This window comes from Salmo salar, chromosome ssa14 (assembly GCF_905237065.1).
Source record: "Salmo salar chromosome ssa14, Ssal_v3.1, whole genome shotgun sequence".
Lineage (NCBI taxonomy): Eukaryota > Metazoa > Chordata > Actinopteri > Salmoniformes > Salmonidae > Salmo > Salmo salar.
This window is the reverse complement of record NC_059455.1, coordinates 89768945-89784302: the sequence shown is the minus strand read 5'-3', so window position 1 is coordinate 89784302 and position 15358 is coordinate 89768945. Positions and strand designations below refer to the sequence as shown.

General features: G+C 46.4%; 1 protein-coding gene across 5 annotated transcripts in view; it reads left to right on the top strand.

The window, feature by feature from the left end:
- Positions 1-15358, top strand: part of LOC106570560 (rho family-interacting cell polarization regulator 2) — a 96145-nt gene that overhangs the window by 24016 nt on the left and 56771 nt on the right. Inside the window, exon 1 of one of the 5 annotated variants that reach the window (XM_045694929.1) lies at positions 2322-2590. The exons of the other annotated variants lie outside the window; for them this stretch is intronic. The gene's annotated coding sequence lies outside the window, so the exon portion shown is untranslated. Of the gene's footprint in view, positions 1-2321; positions 2591-15358 lie in introns of those variants that run through there. 5 annotated transcript variants of the gene reach the window in all.

The window sequence follows — 15358 nt, the reverse complement described above, 5'->3', positions numbered from 1 at the left end:
GGATGTTACTGTGTAGGTCTCTGTGCCCTGTAGCCACAGGCTGAAACACACTGCCTGCCTGAGTGAGAAACCACAGAGGTTTATACAATACGGTGTTCATGAACAGAACAGTAGCTTGACAGATTTACGTCAGCATAACCTCTGAGCAGTATTCACCTCCCAGCAGCGACATTACTAATGGATATGTTTTTCTGGCTTTTTCAGGAATTGGGACGATACCAACTGCTTTTGGTGTCTGTTGTGTGTTGTGTGCGTATTTGCTTGCTAGTCTTCTCATCCCTTATTCTACACCTTGATCACACAGAACAGAGCTGAACGGTGACATTTAGTATACCGCTTTGCTGTACTGTGCCAGGACAATGCTGGTAGTTGCCACAATTAATTTATGCTCAAAAGTTGCTTAACCTGTCTAAATCAAGTTTCAACTTTGAGATCATGATCATGGTATAGAAATGAAAAAACTAATATTGACACTTCACTGTTCATACCTGCTGTATAATGTGCACAATACACTTTGATTTGATACAATACACAATGCTGCAAGCCCCAAATTTCATTACAGTAATAACCCTTGATGACATTAATCATTTTTTACATTTTATTTTTATTTTTTAATATTGAATATTAAAACATACAATCTAGTTGCAGTGAAGCTGCTCAACAGCTGAGACTCAGTCCCCTCCCCCTGGGAAAAATGTAATTAAATAATTCAATTTTCCACCCCCAAGCCCCTGTCCCCCAATGCGCCAACAACCAACAAAATGAACAAAAGAGAAAAAAGGAAAAGGAAAACAGAAAACAACAATGCAAAAGACATCAAGGACAACAAAAATCATAACAGCAAGGCCAACTGAATATGTTTGAGTGCATGTATGGCACTATTTACATGTGTGTGTGTTCGTGTATGTGCACATGTGTGCATTTGAATGAGAGTGTGTGTATATGCATGTCTACAAACACATGCAATAAGTTACATCCCACTGGACACACTGGTTGAATCAACGTTGTTTCCACGTCATTTCAATGAAGTGACGTTGAACCAACGTGGAAAAGACATTGAATTGACGTCTGTGCCCAGTGGGTTCATGACGAAGTTCCTGCCTCTGTATTAAAATGAGACTGATTGATTCGATCAGACAACCCATTTTCCGCCCCATCCCTCACTCTATCCATCCCTCCATCATCCATCCCTCCATCCTCCATCATCCATCCATCCCTGAATCATCCATCCCTCCCTCCCTCCATCATCCATCTAGCCATCAGCCATCCCTCCATCATCATCCCCCCATCATCCATCCCTCCATCATCATCCCCCATCATCATCCCTCCATCATCCATCATCCATCCCTCCATCATCCATCCATCCCTCCATCATCCATCCCTCCATCATCCATCCCTCCATCATCATCCCCCCATCATCCATCCATCCCTCCATCATCCATCCATCCATCCCTCCATCATCCATCCCTCCATCATCATCCATCCCTCCATCATCCATCCATCCCTCCATCATCATCCCCCCATCATCCATCCCTCCATCATCCATCCCTCCATGTAGGACGTGGTGGAACAGGGCCAATCAAGTTGGCAATGCTGCATTATGACAACCATGGCAGGCCACTCATCATAGTAAGAGCCAGTTAGTTAAAGTGGAAATCTATTTTCATGTCGGTGCGGCGCTGTACTGTGAAGCTGTACCCTATTAGGCATACATGCAGTTAAGGTAGCTACGGATTAAATTGTTTATCCTGTCCCTGGTTCAATTTAATTTGTTTGCCTAATACCATTTCTGTAAACACTCTTGAGGAAAAATTGATTTCAGATGCCCGGGGCCAATTGGACATGGCCCTGCCCCTGATCTTGAGTTCTGTTCTGAAAATAATATTTGTTGTCCTTGAGGAGGATTGTTGCTCAAAGTAAACAGACTATCTATGCAATGTAATGGTTTATGCATTATATTAATATTATTATTGATCCATACAGAAAGATGAATCTTTTGCCAATAAAATCCTCCACTCTTCATGATGTGTAGAGGCCTGTGTAGTTAAATGTACATATAGACTGCTACTCCTTTACAGGCTCAGCAGCGGCTTAATCATAGCCTATCTGGAGGGGCAGTGGAAATGAAGAGATAGTCCATACCGTGACAGCTGTGTAAATACAGTGGGTTTACTTTGGTCCGCATGCACTAACAGCATGATAGAATAGTGCCGAGCTGCCGATGGCTTTGCAGGGACGCCAACTCGTCGCCTGTTGTGTTGCGAGGTCAAATGAGCGGGCCCGCCTACCGTTACAACTCTGCTTGTTCATTGGTCCAACGCCGCTCAGGGCGAGCGCTACAAACCCAAACGGGAACGCACACATGATTTTGGTAGGAGCGGGGGGTTTGTAGGCTGTTTTATCAAGGGAAAAAACACAAACGTTCAGAAGAGGGAAGGAATTGACCGAATCGAACAGTTGAATTCATTGTTTTATTTATCAAGTGGACCAAAGGTTCACGTTGGAAAGCGGGGCTTCTCCTTCATGCGCGGATGGAGCGGCGCAGTTAGCAGACAATACATATGATTTAGTTGAGATAAGTTTTTCAGAGGTGAGTAGCTAGATTTTCTCTCTTGTCTTGTATTTAGACTAAATAAGAACTTTTCTAATATTGCTTGAGCAAGATGCGACCTCGATGAGTAATCATTATGCGTCTTTATACAAGAGTAACTGAGTAGAGATTCGTAAGTGAGAAGGGCTTTAGTAGGGCAATGGGCCAGTAAACTATACCGATAAACACTTACGAAATAGACAACTAAACACGTGTGTGATTATTGCCTTAACAATACATAAAACAGATGCATTTTATTCAACTACAAACTATTTTGCAATTGTGGATGTCAACATCAGATCCCATATAATTGGTTAGCTATGATGAGATACCGTCTCCTATATCGTGAGAATAAACTGATCATCGACCGATCACAATCATAATTGACAGTTTCTCTTGAGGTCTCGGTGTCGGTGAACATGCTTATTCATGAGCTTGTTGACCACTTTCCTTTGCTTCTGACCACAGCGGTCGCTTCATCGTGATCCGTTGTGATGTTAAATGCCATAACTCTTCAGAGCTGCGCTGTGGTTGGGATTTGGGTTTAGGAAAGGGGGGTTAAATGGTAAATGTCTGTCTTGTGATTGTAGGTTTGGGAGAATAACTGCAATTGTGTGTGGGAGTGTGGTTCACATAGTGTTGTAGACAGGGGAGAAGGACACGCACCTTAACTCTCATGGACAGAGAGTGAACTGGGTCAGCAAGCAGGGATTTTGCGAAATTCCCCTGCAGGTTTAGGAGAGGTCAGGGGGCATTATGCTATTGTCAATTTGAAATGCAGTTACTGGGTTTAGTTTACTACCTATACCTGTTGTAAGGCCAGAGATCACAGCCCATTCATAATTGAATATCGTTTCTGGAAGGATTCAGTGTCTTACTCATTGCATTCTCTCACAACATAACCATGATAGAATACAATTGACAATGAAAAGCAGTATCACTCAATAACACAGGTTACTTCATCCCCTCCTCTTATTGCCTGTCCTGATATGCCACTGAAGTGTATAGACATCAGTGGAAATGTCATGTTCTCAAGAATGCATTACAAAAACCATCCTATAGCCCACTGCTATGCCCTCCACTCCACTCCAGCGGCATGTTCTGTTTTAAGAAAAGGTCACTTCAAGGGTAAAATGTTTCTCTGTAGAAAACGCCTTGCTTTGATATGGTTTAACTGAAGTGCTTTGCTCCATTGCCAGGCCATATTCGTTTAGTTAGTCGTTTGATGGTAAGACTCAGGACGGGGGGTAGGATGCCAAGGCCTAAACCAACCAGCATCGCTGCTGCCAGACACAGTCCCAGTTCCCAGTCCCTTTCTACCAGCCTTTCCAGCGCTTTCGCTCTTTCCTTTTCTCCCTCTCTCTCTTTCGCTCTTTCCTCTCCCTCTCCCCCCTTGTCTCTCACACTCCTCGCTCTCTTTCTCCCCCTCTCTCTCTCTCCTCCTCCTCTCCTCTTTCTCTCTCTCCCTCTCTCTCTCTGCCTCATTAAATAAATTATTATAGCACTGTGGTCTGGTGTGAATTCAGACAAACACGGACATGTTCTTCACTGAGTGTTCTTCTCCTCAATGCAACAGGGAGGGCCCCTGAACACAATGAAGTGTGGCGCCATAGAAGGCTGCAGGGAACGTCAGTCCTCAGGTCTTTTGTATGGTCTCTAATGCTGTAATCAGCAGCCTACACCAAGCTGTGTGTGTGTGTGTAATCTGCAGCCCACACTAAATACAGAGCAAAAATGGAAAGATGAATGTCAAGGCTTAAGGTTAGGAGGAACCTGAAAACGCTCAGAAAAATCATACAAAAGGTGGTCTAAGAAACTCTGGATCATAACATTTAACTTTTTGTACTGAGCTCTTCAAGAACACCCTCTTTCAGTTCTCGGCATGGAGAACTTTGTGTGTGTGTGGTTCTAATTTCTTAAGAAATGTTGGCCTTGCATTCTTTAAAAAGGTGTGCCTTTTAGTTTTCACAGCTGATAAACATTTCATAAGGAGTGTAGCAGACATTGTGGCCAGCAGTGTTGTAAGGACGCCCAGCTGGGAGAGAGAACACCGATTCTTAGAATTTCATGCAAATCTCTAGTTCTTGAAAAAGCCTAACTGGACCTACCCAAGCCTAACAGTTATTTTCCCAAATGAAAAACAAGCTTTAATTGTGTTATTAATCCACAGGAATCAAAGTCAGGGTTCTTTATTCAAACCAACAGCTCTTTAGTATTGTTCTGCTTAGTCCACAGTCTATACCGTAAGCCAGGTTTCATCCAGACCTCTCTCAGGCTTATTTTAGGCTAGTGACCTGACCTGGACTCTCAGGGTTATCTGCTCTAGAGATACCCCTGTCCTGTTATCCTTCCCCCGGCCAGGCTCTGTCTCTGGTGTCCTGACACGTCCATCCCTGACACGTCCATCCCTGACAGAGGCATCCTTAAGCGGGAGAGGTATTTCTGGGGATGGTAGGAGGAGGGGAGGGGTGGAGTTGAGAGTTAAATTGAGAAGAGGATATTTTTTTTTTACATTCCTCTGGAGGGGCTGCTTAGACAGTAGGTGAGGAATGGGGAAGGATGTAAATCTGAGTTGAGGAGGGAAGCTTGTAAATCGGGAGGGAAGAGAATGGATAGATATGGGAGTTAAATGAGAAAGGGAATTTCTGATATTCCTCATGAGGAGCTTCTGTGATGAAACAGCAGAAGAATGGGTGCGGTGGGAAGGAAAGGGCAGAAGAGAGTTGGAATTTTGAGTTTTATTTAGCCTTTATTTAACTAGTTCGAGAAGGCAAAATGGGATGTTGGGATTGGGGTTAGGGAGTTGGGTGAGAAAGAGAATTTCTGATATCCTGCGGGAGTGGCTAGTATTAGGCAGCGGGGGGGATGAAGGAGGGGCTGCTATGATACAGCAGGAGAGGAGATGAAGGAGGGGCTGCTATGATACAACAGGAGAGGAGTTGAAGGAGGGGCTGCTATGATACAACAGGAGAGGAGATGAAGGAGGGGCTGCTATGATACAACAGGAGAGGAGTTGAAGGAGGAGCTGCTATGATACAACAGGAGAGGAGATGGAGGAGGGGCTGCTATGATACAACAGGAGAGGAGATGAAGGAGGAGCTGCTATGATACAACAGGAGAGGAGATGGAGGAGGGGCTGCTATGATACAGCAGGAGAGGAGATGAAGGAGGAGCTGCTATGATACAACAGGAGAGGAGATGAAGGAGGAGCTGCTATGATACAACAGGAGAGGAGATGAAGGAGGAGCTGCTATGATACAACAGGAGAGGAGATGAAGGAGGAGCTGCTATGATACAACAGGAGAGGAGATGAAGGAGGAGCTGCTATGATACAACAGGAGAGGAGATGGAGGAGGGGCTGCTATGATACAACAGGAGAGGAGATGAAGGAGGGGCTGCTATGATACAGCAGGAGAGGAGATGAAGGAGGGGCTGCTATGATGATGAAGGAGGGGCTGCTATGATACAGCAGGAGAGGAGATGAAGGAGGGGCTGCTATGATACAGCAGGAGAGGAGATGAAGGAGGGGCTGCTATGATGATGGAGGAGCTGCTATGATACAACAGGAGAGGAGATGAAGGAGGGGCTGCTATGATACAACAGGAGAGGAGATGAAGGAGGGGCTGCTATGATGATGAAGGAGGGGCTGCTATGATACAACAGGAGAGGAGATGAAGGAGGAGCTGCTATGATACAACAGGAGAGGAGATGGAGGAGGGGCTGCTATGATGGAGAGGGGGAGTGATGAAGGAGGGGCTGCTATGATACAACAGGAGAGGAGATGAAGGAGGGGCTGCTATGATACAACAGGAGAGGAGATGAAGGAGGGGCTGCTATGATAACAGCAGGAGAGGGGGGAGGGATGAAGGAGGGGCTGCTATGATACAGCAGGAGAGGGGGAGGGATGAAGGAGGGGCTGCTATGATACAGCAGGAGAGGATGAAGGAGGGGCTGCTATGATACAACAGGAGAGGAGATGAAGGAGGGGCTGCTATGATACAACAGGAGAGGAGATGAAGGAGGGGCTGCTATGATACAGCAGGAGAGGGGGGAGGGATGAAGGAGGGGCTGCTATGATACAGCAGGAGAGGAGATGAAGGAGGGGCTGCTATGATACAACAGGAGAGGGGGAGGGATGAAGGAGGGGCTGCTATGATACAGCAGGAGAGGGGGGAGGGATGAAGGAGGGGCTGCTATGATACAACAGGAGAGGAGATGGAGGAGGGGCTGCTATGATACAACAGGAGAGGAGATGGAGGAGGGGCTGCTATGATACAGCAGGAGAGGGGGAGGGATGAAGGAGGGGCTGCTATGATACAGCAGGAGAGGGGGGAGGGATGAAGGAGGGGCTGCTATGATACAGCAGGAGAGGGGGAGGGATGAAGGAGGGGCTGCTATGATACAGCAGGAGAGGAGATGGAGGAGGGGCTGCTATGATACAGCAGGAGAGGGGGGAGGGATGAAGGAGGGGCTGCTATGATACAACAGGAGAGGAGATGGAGGAGGGGCTGCTATGATACAGCAGGAGAGGGGGGAGGGATGAAGGAGGGGCTGCTATGATACAGCAGGAGAGGGGGGAGGGATGAAGGAGGGGCTGCTATGATACAGCAGGAGAGGAGATGGAGGAGGGGCTGCTATGATACAACAGGAGAGGGGGGAGGGATGAAGGAGGGGCTGCTATGATACAGCAGGAGAGGGGGGAGGGATGAAGGAGGGGCTGCTATGATACAACAGGAGAGGAGATGGAGGAGGGGCTGCTATGATACAACAGGAGAGGAGTTGAAGGAGGAGCTGCTATGATACAACAGGAGAGGAGATGAAGGAGGAGCTGCTATGATACAACAGGAGAGGAGATGGAGGAGGGGCTGCTATGATACAACAGGAGAGGAGATGAAGGAGGAGCTGCTATGATACAACAGGAGAGGAGATGAAGGAGGGGCTGCTATGATACAACAGGAGAGGAGATGAAGGAGGAGCTGCTATGATACAACAGGAGAGGAGATGAAGGAGGGGCTGCTATGATACAACAGGAGAGGAGATGAAGGAGGGGCTGCTATGATACAACAGGAGAGGAGATGGAGGAGGGGCTGCTATGATACAACAGGAGAGGAGATGGAGGAGGGGCTGCTATGATACAACAGGAGAGGAGATGGAGGAGGGGCTGCTATGATACAACAGGAGAGGAGATGGAGGAGGGGCTGCTATGATACAACAGGAGAGGAGATGGAGGAGGGGCTGCTATGATACAACAGGAGAGGAGATGGAGGAGGGGCTGCTATGATACAGCAGGAGAGGAGATGAAGGAGGGGCTGCTATGATACAGCAGGAGAGGAGATGAAGGAGGGGCTGCTATGATACAACAGGAGAGGAGATGGAGGAGGGGCTGCTATGATACAACAGGAGAGGAGATGGAGGAGGGGCTGCTATGATACAACAGGAGAGGAGATGGAGGAGGGGCTGCTATGATACAACAGGAGAGGAGATGGAGGAGGGGCTGCTATGATACAACAGGAGAGGAGATGGAGGAGGGGCTGCTATGATACAACAGGAGAGGAGATGGAGGAGGGGCTGCTATGATACAACAGGAGAGGAAATGGAGGAGGGGCTGCTATGATACAACAGGAGAGGAGATGAAGGAGGGGCTGCTATGATACAACAGGAGAGGAGATGGAGGAGGGGCTGCTATGATACAGCAGGAGAGGGGGGAGGTGGAAGGATAAAGAGGCCCTAGATATGAAAGACTGTTCACTCCTTCTCCTCAGCTGTCCCTCCCGAGGCCCGGCGGGACAAGGCATGTGATGTATTATCTCCTCCTTCTCTTCCACTCCCCTTCTCTGCCCTCCTATCCCCCTCCCCTTTGTCTCCCAGCATCTAGAGAAGGGAGGAGGTACTGAGTCATCCATAGTTCAGCCTAGCTTGTGATGTCGTTTGTCTGCGAGTGATAGCATCAAGTGATAACGTCAGCCATGGGCTATAGAAAGAGTGTGTCAGTGACTTTTTTAAAGTCATGGATGGCAGTACAGTGACGCTAGTGTTCAACCTCAAACAGAAATCAGGGCTCCAGTCTAACATTATGTGCATTACAGTGGAGGCTGGTGAGGGGAGGACGGCTCATAATAATGACTAGAACGGCGTGAATGTAATGGCATCAAACACATGGTTTCCATGTATTTGATACCATTCCACCGATTCCGCTCCGGCCATTACCACGAGCTCGTCCTCCCAAATTAAGGTGCCACCAACCTCCTGTGATACACTAATCATAGGCTAATTAATTTGGGGCTAATTCAACACCCGAGGAAGTGGAAACTCAAAACACATTAGTTAGATCGCTAACTGTAAATATAATACCCACTGCTAATAGCCATGTATTAATCTAACGGTACGGTTAATGTCCTAAAATAAGTTAGTGGTTGTATTTTACCCAGTGAGACCTATATGCCCTTGCAATGACCGATGCGCATTTTGCCTGCGCCACTCCGCATCTCAAAGCCATATCAAATATATTGTTTGTAAAATAGTTGCTACTGAGCTCAATATTGAGAGATGAGAAATAAAATGATACCTACAGAAAGCTGAGACCCTCCTCTCTTCGATAGGGACGACAGTAGTTGCTTGCTGGGCAACTGGGTCAGAGAGACATACTGCATGTGTTTCTGTCAGTATTAATAATCTTTATACATTAGTAAGTAATCAGAAATCTGGACCCTGATTCATAAAATGTCTCAGAATAGCTGTGCTGGTCTAGGATTGGTTTAGCCTTTTAGAGCATAACGAATAAGATTACATGGACAGGGGGATCCTAGGTTACTACTCCTACTCTGAGGCTCTTTATGAATACGGGCCTTGATCTTTGCATCGGTGATCTTTATATGATTTGCAGTAAATCTGGGCCTTTAGAATGCTTATTGATGTGTAAAGTCTACATGAGTAAGCAGCAATGATGTGTGACTAAATGGATTGCCTGAGCAATGGAAGTCTTCTATTAACTAGTGTGTGTGTGTGTGTGTGTGTGTGTGTGCGCGCATGGCTTTTGGACTCCCTCACAGGATGGTTTGGCAGGTGTTGGGGGTGAAAGGTTACTGGTCCACCCTAGGGCTCTCCATCCCTCTATCCCCTCCTCCCGCTCCTTTCTCTGGGTCCTAGATGAGGAAGGAGATGGAGGGATGATGATAGAGGGATAAGGACAGGGGGTCTCCCGCTCTCCCCTCCTCCCTTGTTTCTGAGCAGATCATCAGATCTGTGTTGTCAGTGCAGCCCAAAGGGGGCTCTTCCCCTTTAATCCCTCAAGTCTATTTAGATCCAGCGGTGGAACACACACACACACACACACACACACACACACTGTCCCCTTAGCTCTGCAGCAGATGTACACACTATCCCTTCTGTCCCTGTTTATCTTGATGGTTCAGTAGAAATCCTTTCCTCTGTGGATATTACGTGTTTTAAACAGACATAGGATGATAAAGTGGATGCTCAGTTTTGTTGTTTTCTAATTTGACCCCCAGTCGTGAACAGCTGGGAGCCAGAGGAGGGGTTAGAAACAATACATACACTATCTGTCTTCATGGACATTGGTGGTGTTGATATATGGAGGGGGAAGGCGTGACAAACAGGGTTAACCTAGGAGGCATCTGAAATGGCACCCTATTCCCTAGTGCACTACACATACGGTCCAAAAGTAGTGCACTATCGGAAATAGGGTGCCATTTAAGACGAAACCCAAGTATACAATAACATGAATGATGGAGAATGTTTGACTGAGAAGAATGAGGTCTACTGCTGTGTGAGTGATGGTTCTAGAAGACTGTCTACTGCTGTGTGAGTGATGGTTCTAGAAGACTGTCTACTGCTGTGTGAGTGATGGTTCTAGAAGACTGTCTACTGCTGTGTGAGTGATGGTTCTAGAAGACTGTCTACTGCTGTGTGAGTGATGGTTCTAGAAGACTGTCTACTGCTGTGTGAGTGATGGTTCTAGAAGACTGTCTACTGCTGTGTGAGTGATGGTTCTAGAAGACTGTCTACTGCTGTGTGAGTGATGGTTCTAGAAGACTGTCTACTGCTGTGTGAGTGATGGTTCTAGAAGACTGTCTACTGCTGTGTGAGTGATGGTTCTAGAAGACTGTCTACTGCTGTGTGAGTGATGGTTCTAGAAGACTGTCATTGTCTCTTCTTGTGTTCTAGTTTCCCTCAGGGAGGCTGTCACACAGCTGTACTATGACAGATGGTGTGTGTGTGGGTATGTGTGTGCGTGCTTGACAGTGTGTGTGTGTGTGTGTGTTCGTTTATCCTGAGGCAAAGCAAGCATGGTGAATGATTGTTCATTTTCAAACTACGTGGCCCGCATTATGAATAATAAACTCCACACTCATGTTTATTAGGCTACTCAATGCCTTCTTTGTCTTCTTAAACTCGTCACTGGTCGCTCTAACAAAACTAAACTCACCCATAGTGTCAATATTGACTTTGAAACAACAACAAAATCTTATTTTTTTTGTTGCTTCCCTTAATCTTCAGTCCCTGCCTTCTCAAAAACACCCAACTCATAAGTCTTGTTCAATCAGGGAAGTAATCTTTCTCTCTCTGCCATTTGAATACATTATCTCCCCACTGTAAGTCACATGCATGGTGATTATCATAGCCGTCGCTAAGACACATTCATGGTGATTATCATAGCTGTCGCTAAGACACATTCGTGGTGATTATCATAGCCGTCGCTAAGACACATTCGTGGTGATTATCATAGCTGTCGCTAAGACACATTCGTGGTGATTATCATAGCTGTCGCTAAGACACATTCATGGTGATTATCATAGCTGTCGCTAAGACACATTCATGGTGATTATCATAGCTGTTGTGTATGTGTGGCACCGGTACATTCATACTCTAATATCACAAGTAGCAGCAGCAGTCTTTCTCTTGACTGGAGCCAGATGTGCTGCTGCTCCTCCTGTACAGCTGACTGGGTAGAAGTGTGAGCCGCTGTAACAGCAGGTGACTGGGTTCACATGGATGATCCTCAATCTGAGCAGCAGGGAGCTGAACAGCCGGCCCACTGAGCCCAGAGCTTCCTCAGATGGAATGTATCACCTAGTCTGTTCACCTACTGTACTTACCTGTTCTTTCTCTGTCTTGTTCTCTCTCGTTAACTCTCTAGTTCTCTTTCTCGTTCTCCCTCTCTCACTTTCTCTCGTTCTCCGTCTCTCACTTTCTCTCGTTCTCCCTCTCTCACTTTCTCTCGTTCTCCCTCTCTCACTTTCTCTCGTTCTCCCTCTCTCACTTTCTCTCGTTCTCCCTCTCTCACTTTCTCTCGTTCTCCCTCTCTCACTTTCTCTCGTTCTCCCTCTCTCACTTTCTCTCGTTCTCCCTCTCTCACTTTCTCTCGTTCTCCCTCTCTCACTTTCTCTCGTTCTCCCTCTCTCACTTTCTCTCGTTCTCCCTCTCTCACTTTCTCTCGTTCTCCCTCTCTCACTTTCTCTCGTTCTCCCTCTCTCACTTTCTCTCGTTCTCCCTCTCTCACTTTCTCTCATTCTCTCACTTTCTCTCGTTCTCTCTCTTTCTCTCGTTCTCTCGTTCTCTCTCTTTCTCTCGTTCTCTCTCTTTCTCTCATTCTCTCTCTTTCTCTCGTTCTCTCTCTTTCTCTCGTTCTCTCTCTTTCTCTCTCTAGTTCTCTCTTTCTCTCTCTAGTTCTCTTTCTCTCTCTCTAGTTCTCTCTCTCTCTAGTTCTTTCTTTCTCTCTCTAGTTCTCTCGCTCTCTCTAGTTCTCTCTTTCTCTCTCTAGTTCTCTCGCTCTCTCTAGTTCTCTCGCTCTCTCTTTCACTCTCTCTAGTTCTCTCTTTCTCTCTCTAGTTCTCTCACTCTCTCTTTCTCTCTCTAGTTCTCTCTTTCTCTCTCTAGTTCTCTAGTTCTCTCTTTCTCTCTCTAGTTCTCTCTTTCTCTCTCTAGTTCTCTCACTCTCTCTTTCTCTCTCTAGTTCTCTCTTTCTCTCTCTAGTTCTCTCTTTCTCTCTCTAGTTCTCTCTTTCTCTCTCTAGTTCTCTCTCTCTCTAGTTCTCTCGCTCTCTCTTTCACTCTCTAGTTCTCTCTTTCTCTCTCTAGTTCTCTCTTTCTCTCTCTAGTTCTCTTTCTCTCTCTAGTTCTCTCACTCTCTCTAGTTCTCTCATTCTCTCTTTCACTCTCTCTAGTTCTCTCACTCTCTCTAGTTCTCTCTTTCTCTCTCTAGTTCTCTCACTCTCTCTAGTTCTCTCTTTCTCTCTCTAGTTCTCTCACTCTCTCTAGTTCTCTCTTTCTCGCACTCTAGTTCTCTCACTCTCTCTAGTTCTCTCATTCTCTCTCACTCTCTCTAGTTCTCTCTTTCTCTCACTCTAGTTCTCTCACTCTCTCTAGTTCTCTCTTTCTCGCACTCTAGTTCTCTCACTCTCTCTAGTTCTCTCTTTCTCTCTCTAGTTCTCTCATTCTCTCTCACTCTCTCTAGTTCTCTCTTTCTCTCACTCTAGTTCTCTCACTCTCTCTAGTTCTCTCTTTCTCTCACTCTAGTTCTCTCACTCTCTAGTTCTCTCACTCTCTCTAGTTCTCTCTTGCTCTCTCTAGTTCTCTCGCTCTCTCTAGTTCTCTCATTCTCTCTCTTTAGTTCTCTCATTCTCTCTCTCTGTCTAGTTCTCTCGCTCTCTTTCCACAGCATGGTTCCCACTTTGAATATTGAAGCTGTTAATTTCCAGCACTTCAAAGCATTGTGTGTGTGTGTGTGTGTGTGTGTGTGTGTGTGTGTGTGTGTGTGTGTGTGTGTGTGTGTGTGTGTGTGTGTGTGTGTGTGTGGTGAGCAGAAAGGTAGAGGCTGGTGTACGGAGCGGTTCACTACAGGGTAATGATGAGGAGTGGTTTAGCAGAGTGAGCAGCTCGTAATTCGGTTCAATCCAGTCAAGCTCTATCTACGTCACTCTAGGTTCAGTCATGGGCTAAAGAGTCATTTGCATCACCCCATAAATCTAGTGCATCACCATAACTAGTAGAAAAAAAATATATATATATTTTACATTAAACAGTATCTAGGGAATATTAACACAACTGTACCTTGAAGGTCTTTTTCTGTCAGAAAGGACATATTTAGTAAGGCAAGTTCCTCCTTTTCTTTTTAACTTTGTTTAGCAGCGATATTTGGTGCTCAGGCTGGTGTTACCTAACGGCGCCTGCAGACTAGGTTGTGTTTGCTCCTAGCAGAACTCGGCTATGCAAAAGTGAACGCCTGTGCAAGGATACGCCTTTAAAATACCTTTGTTATAATAACAGTTATGCTGCTGTTTGTCCCTCTCGAGACACCATACATAGTCAGTAACACCTCCTCAAAATAGTCAGAATTAATCGAAGATAAATCGAGAAATCTGTCATTAATTTTTACGTTTTTGCCGAGGTCTTAGCTAGCTAAAATGTTTGGTGCAGCATTTCTCAAGCGAAAAAATGTGCATGAAAACGAGTTGCTTTTCGTTGAATGCCAACAACCACTTCTTTTTACCTTTATTTAACTAAGCAAGTCAGTTAAGAACAAATTCTATCTGACCCATCATCCCCATCTGACCCATCATCCCCATCTGACCCATCATCCCCATCTGACCCATCAACCCCATCTGACCCATCAACCCCATCTGACCTATCATCCCCATCATCCCCATCTGACCCCATCATCCCCATCTGACCCTATCATCCCCATCTGACCCTATCATCCCCATCTGACCCTATCATCCCCATCTGACCCCATCATCCCCATCTGACCCCATCATCCCCATCTGACCCCATCATCCCCATCTGACCCTATCATCCCCATCTGACCCAATCATCCCCATCTGACCCAATCATCCCCATCTGACCTAATCATCCCCATCATCCCTGACCTAATCATCCCCATCTGACCTAATCATCCCCATCTGACCTAATCATCCCCATCTGACCTAATCATCCCCATCTGACCTGACCTAATCATCCCCACCATCTGACCCATCATCCCCATCTGACCCATCATCCCCATCTGACCTAATCATCCCCATCATCCCCATCTGACCTATCACTATCATCCCCATCTGACCTATCATCCCCATCTGACCTAATCATCCCCATCTGACCTACCATCTGACCTACCATCTGACCTAATCATCCCCATCTGACCTAATCATCCCCATCTGACCTGACCTACCATCTGACCTACCATCTGACCTATCATCCCCATCTGACCCATCTGACCCATCATCCCCATCTGACCCATCATCCCCATCTGACCCATCATCCCCATCTGACCCATCATCCCCATCTGACCCATCATCCCCATCTGACCCATCATCCCCATCATCCCCATCTGACCCATCTGACCCATCATCCCCATCTGACCCATCTGACCCATCATCCCCATCATCCCCATCTGACCCATCATCCCCATCTGACCCATCATCCCCATCATCCCCATCATCCCCATCTGACCCATCATCCCCATCTGACCCATCATCCCCATCATCCCCATCTGACCCATCATCCCCATCTGACCCATCATCCCCATCATCCCCATCTGACCCATCATCCCCATCTGACCTATCATCCCCATCTGACCCATCATCCCCATCTGACCTATCATCCCCATCTGACCTATCATCCCCATCTGACCAAATATCGCTGCTTGCCATCGCTTTATTCTTTCACAGAAGTCAAAACAATTATGATGCAGGAATAAAAAAAGCGCTGCAATATTCCTCTCATTTCATTAACAAGGGCGACAGGTAGCCTAGCG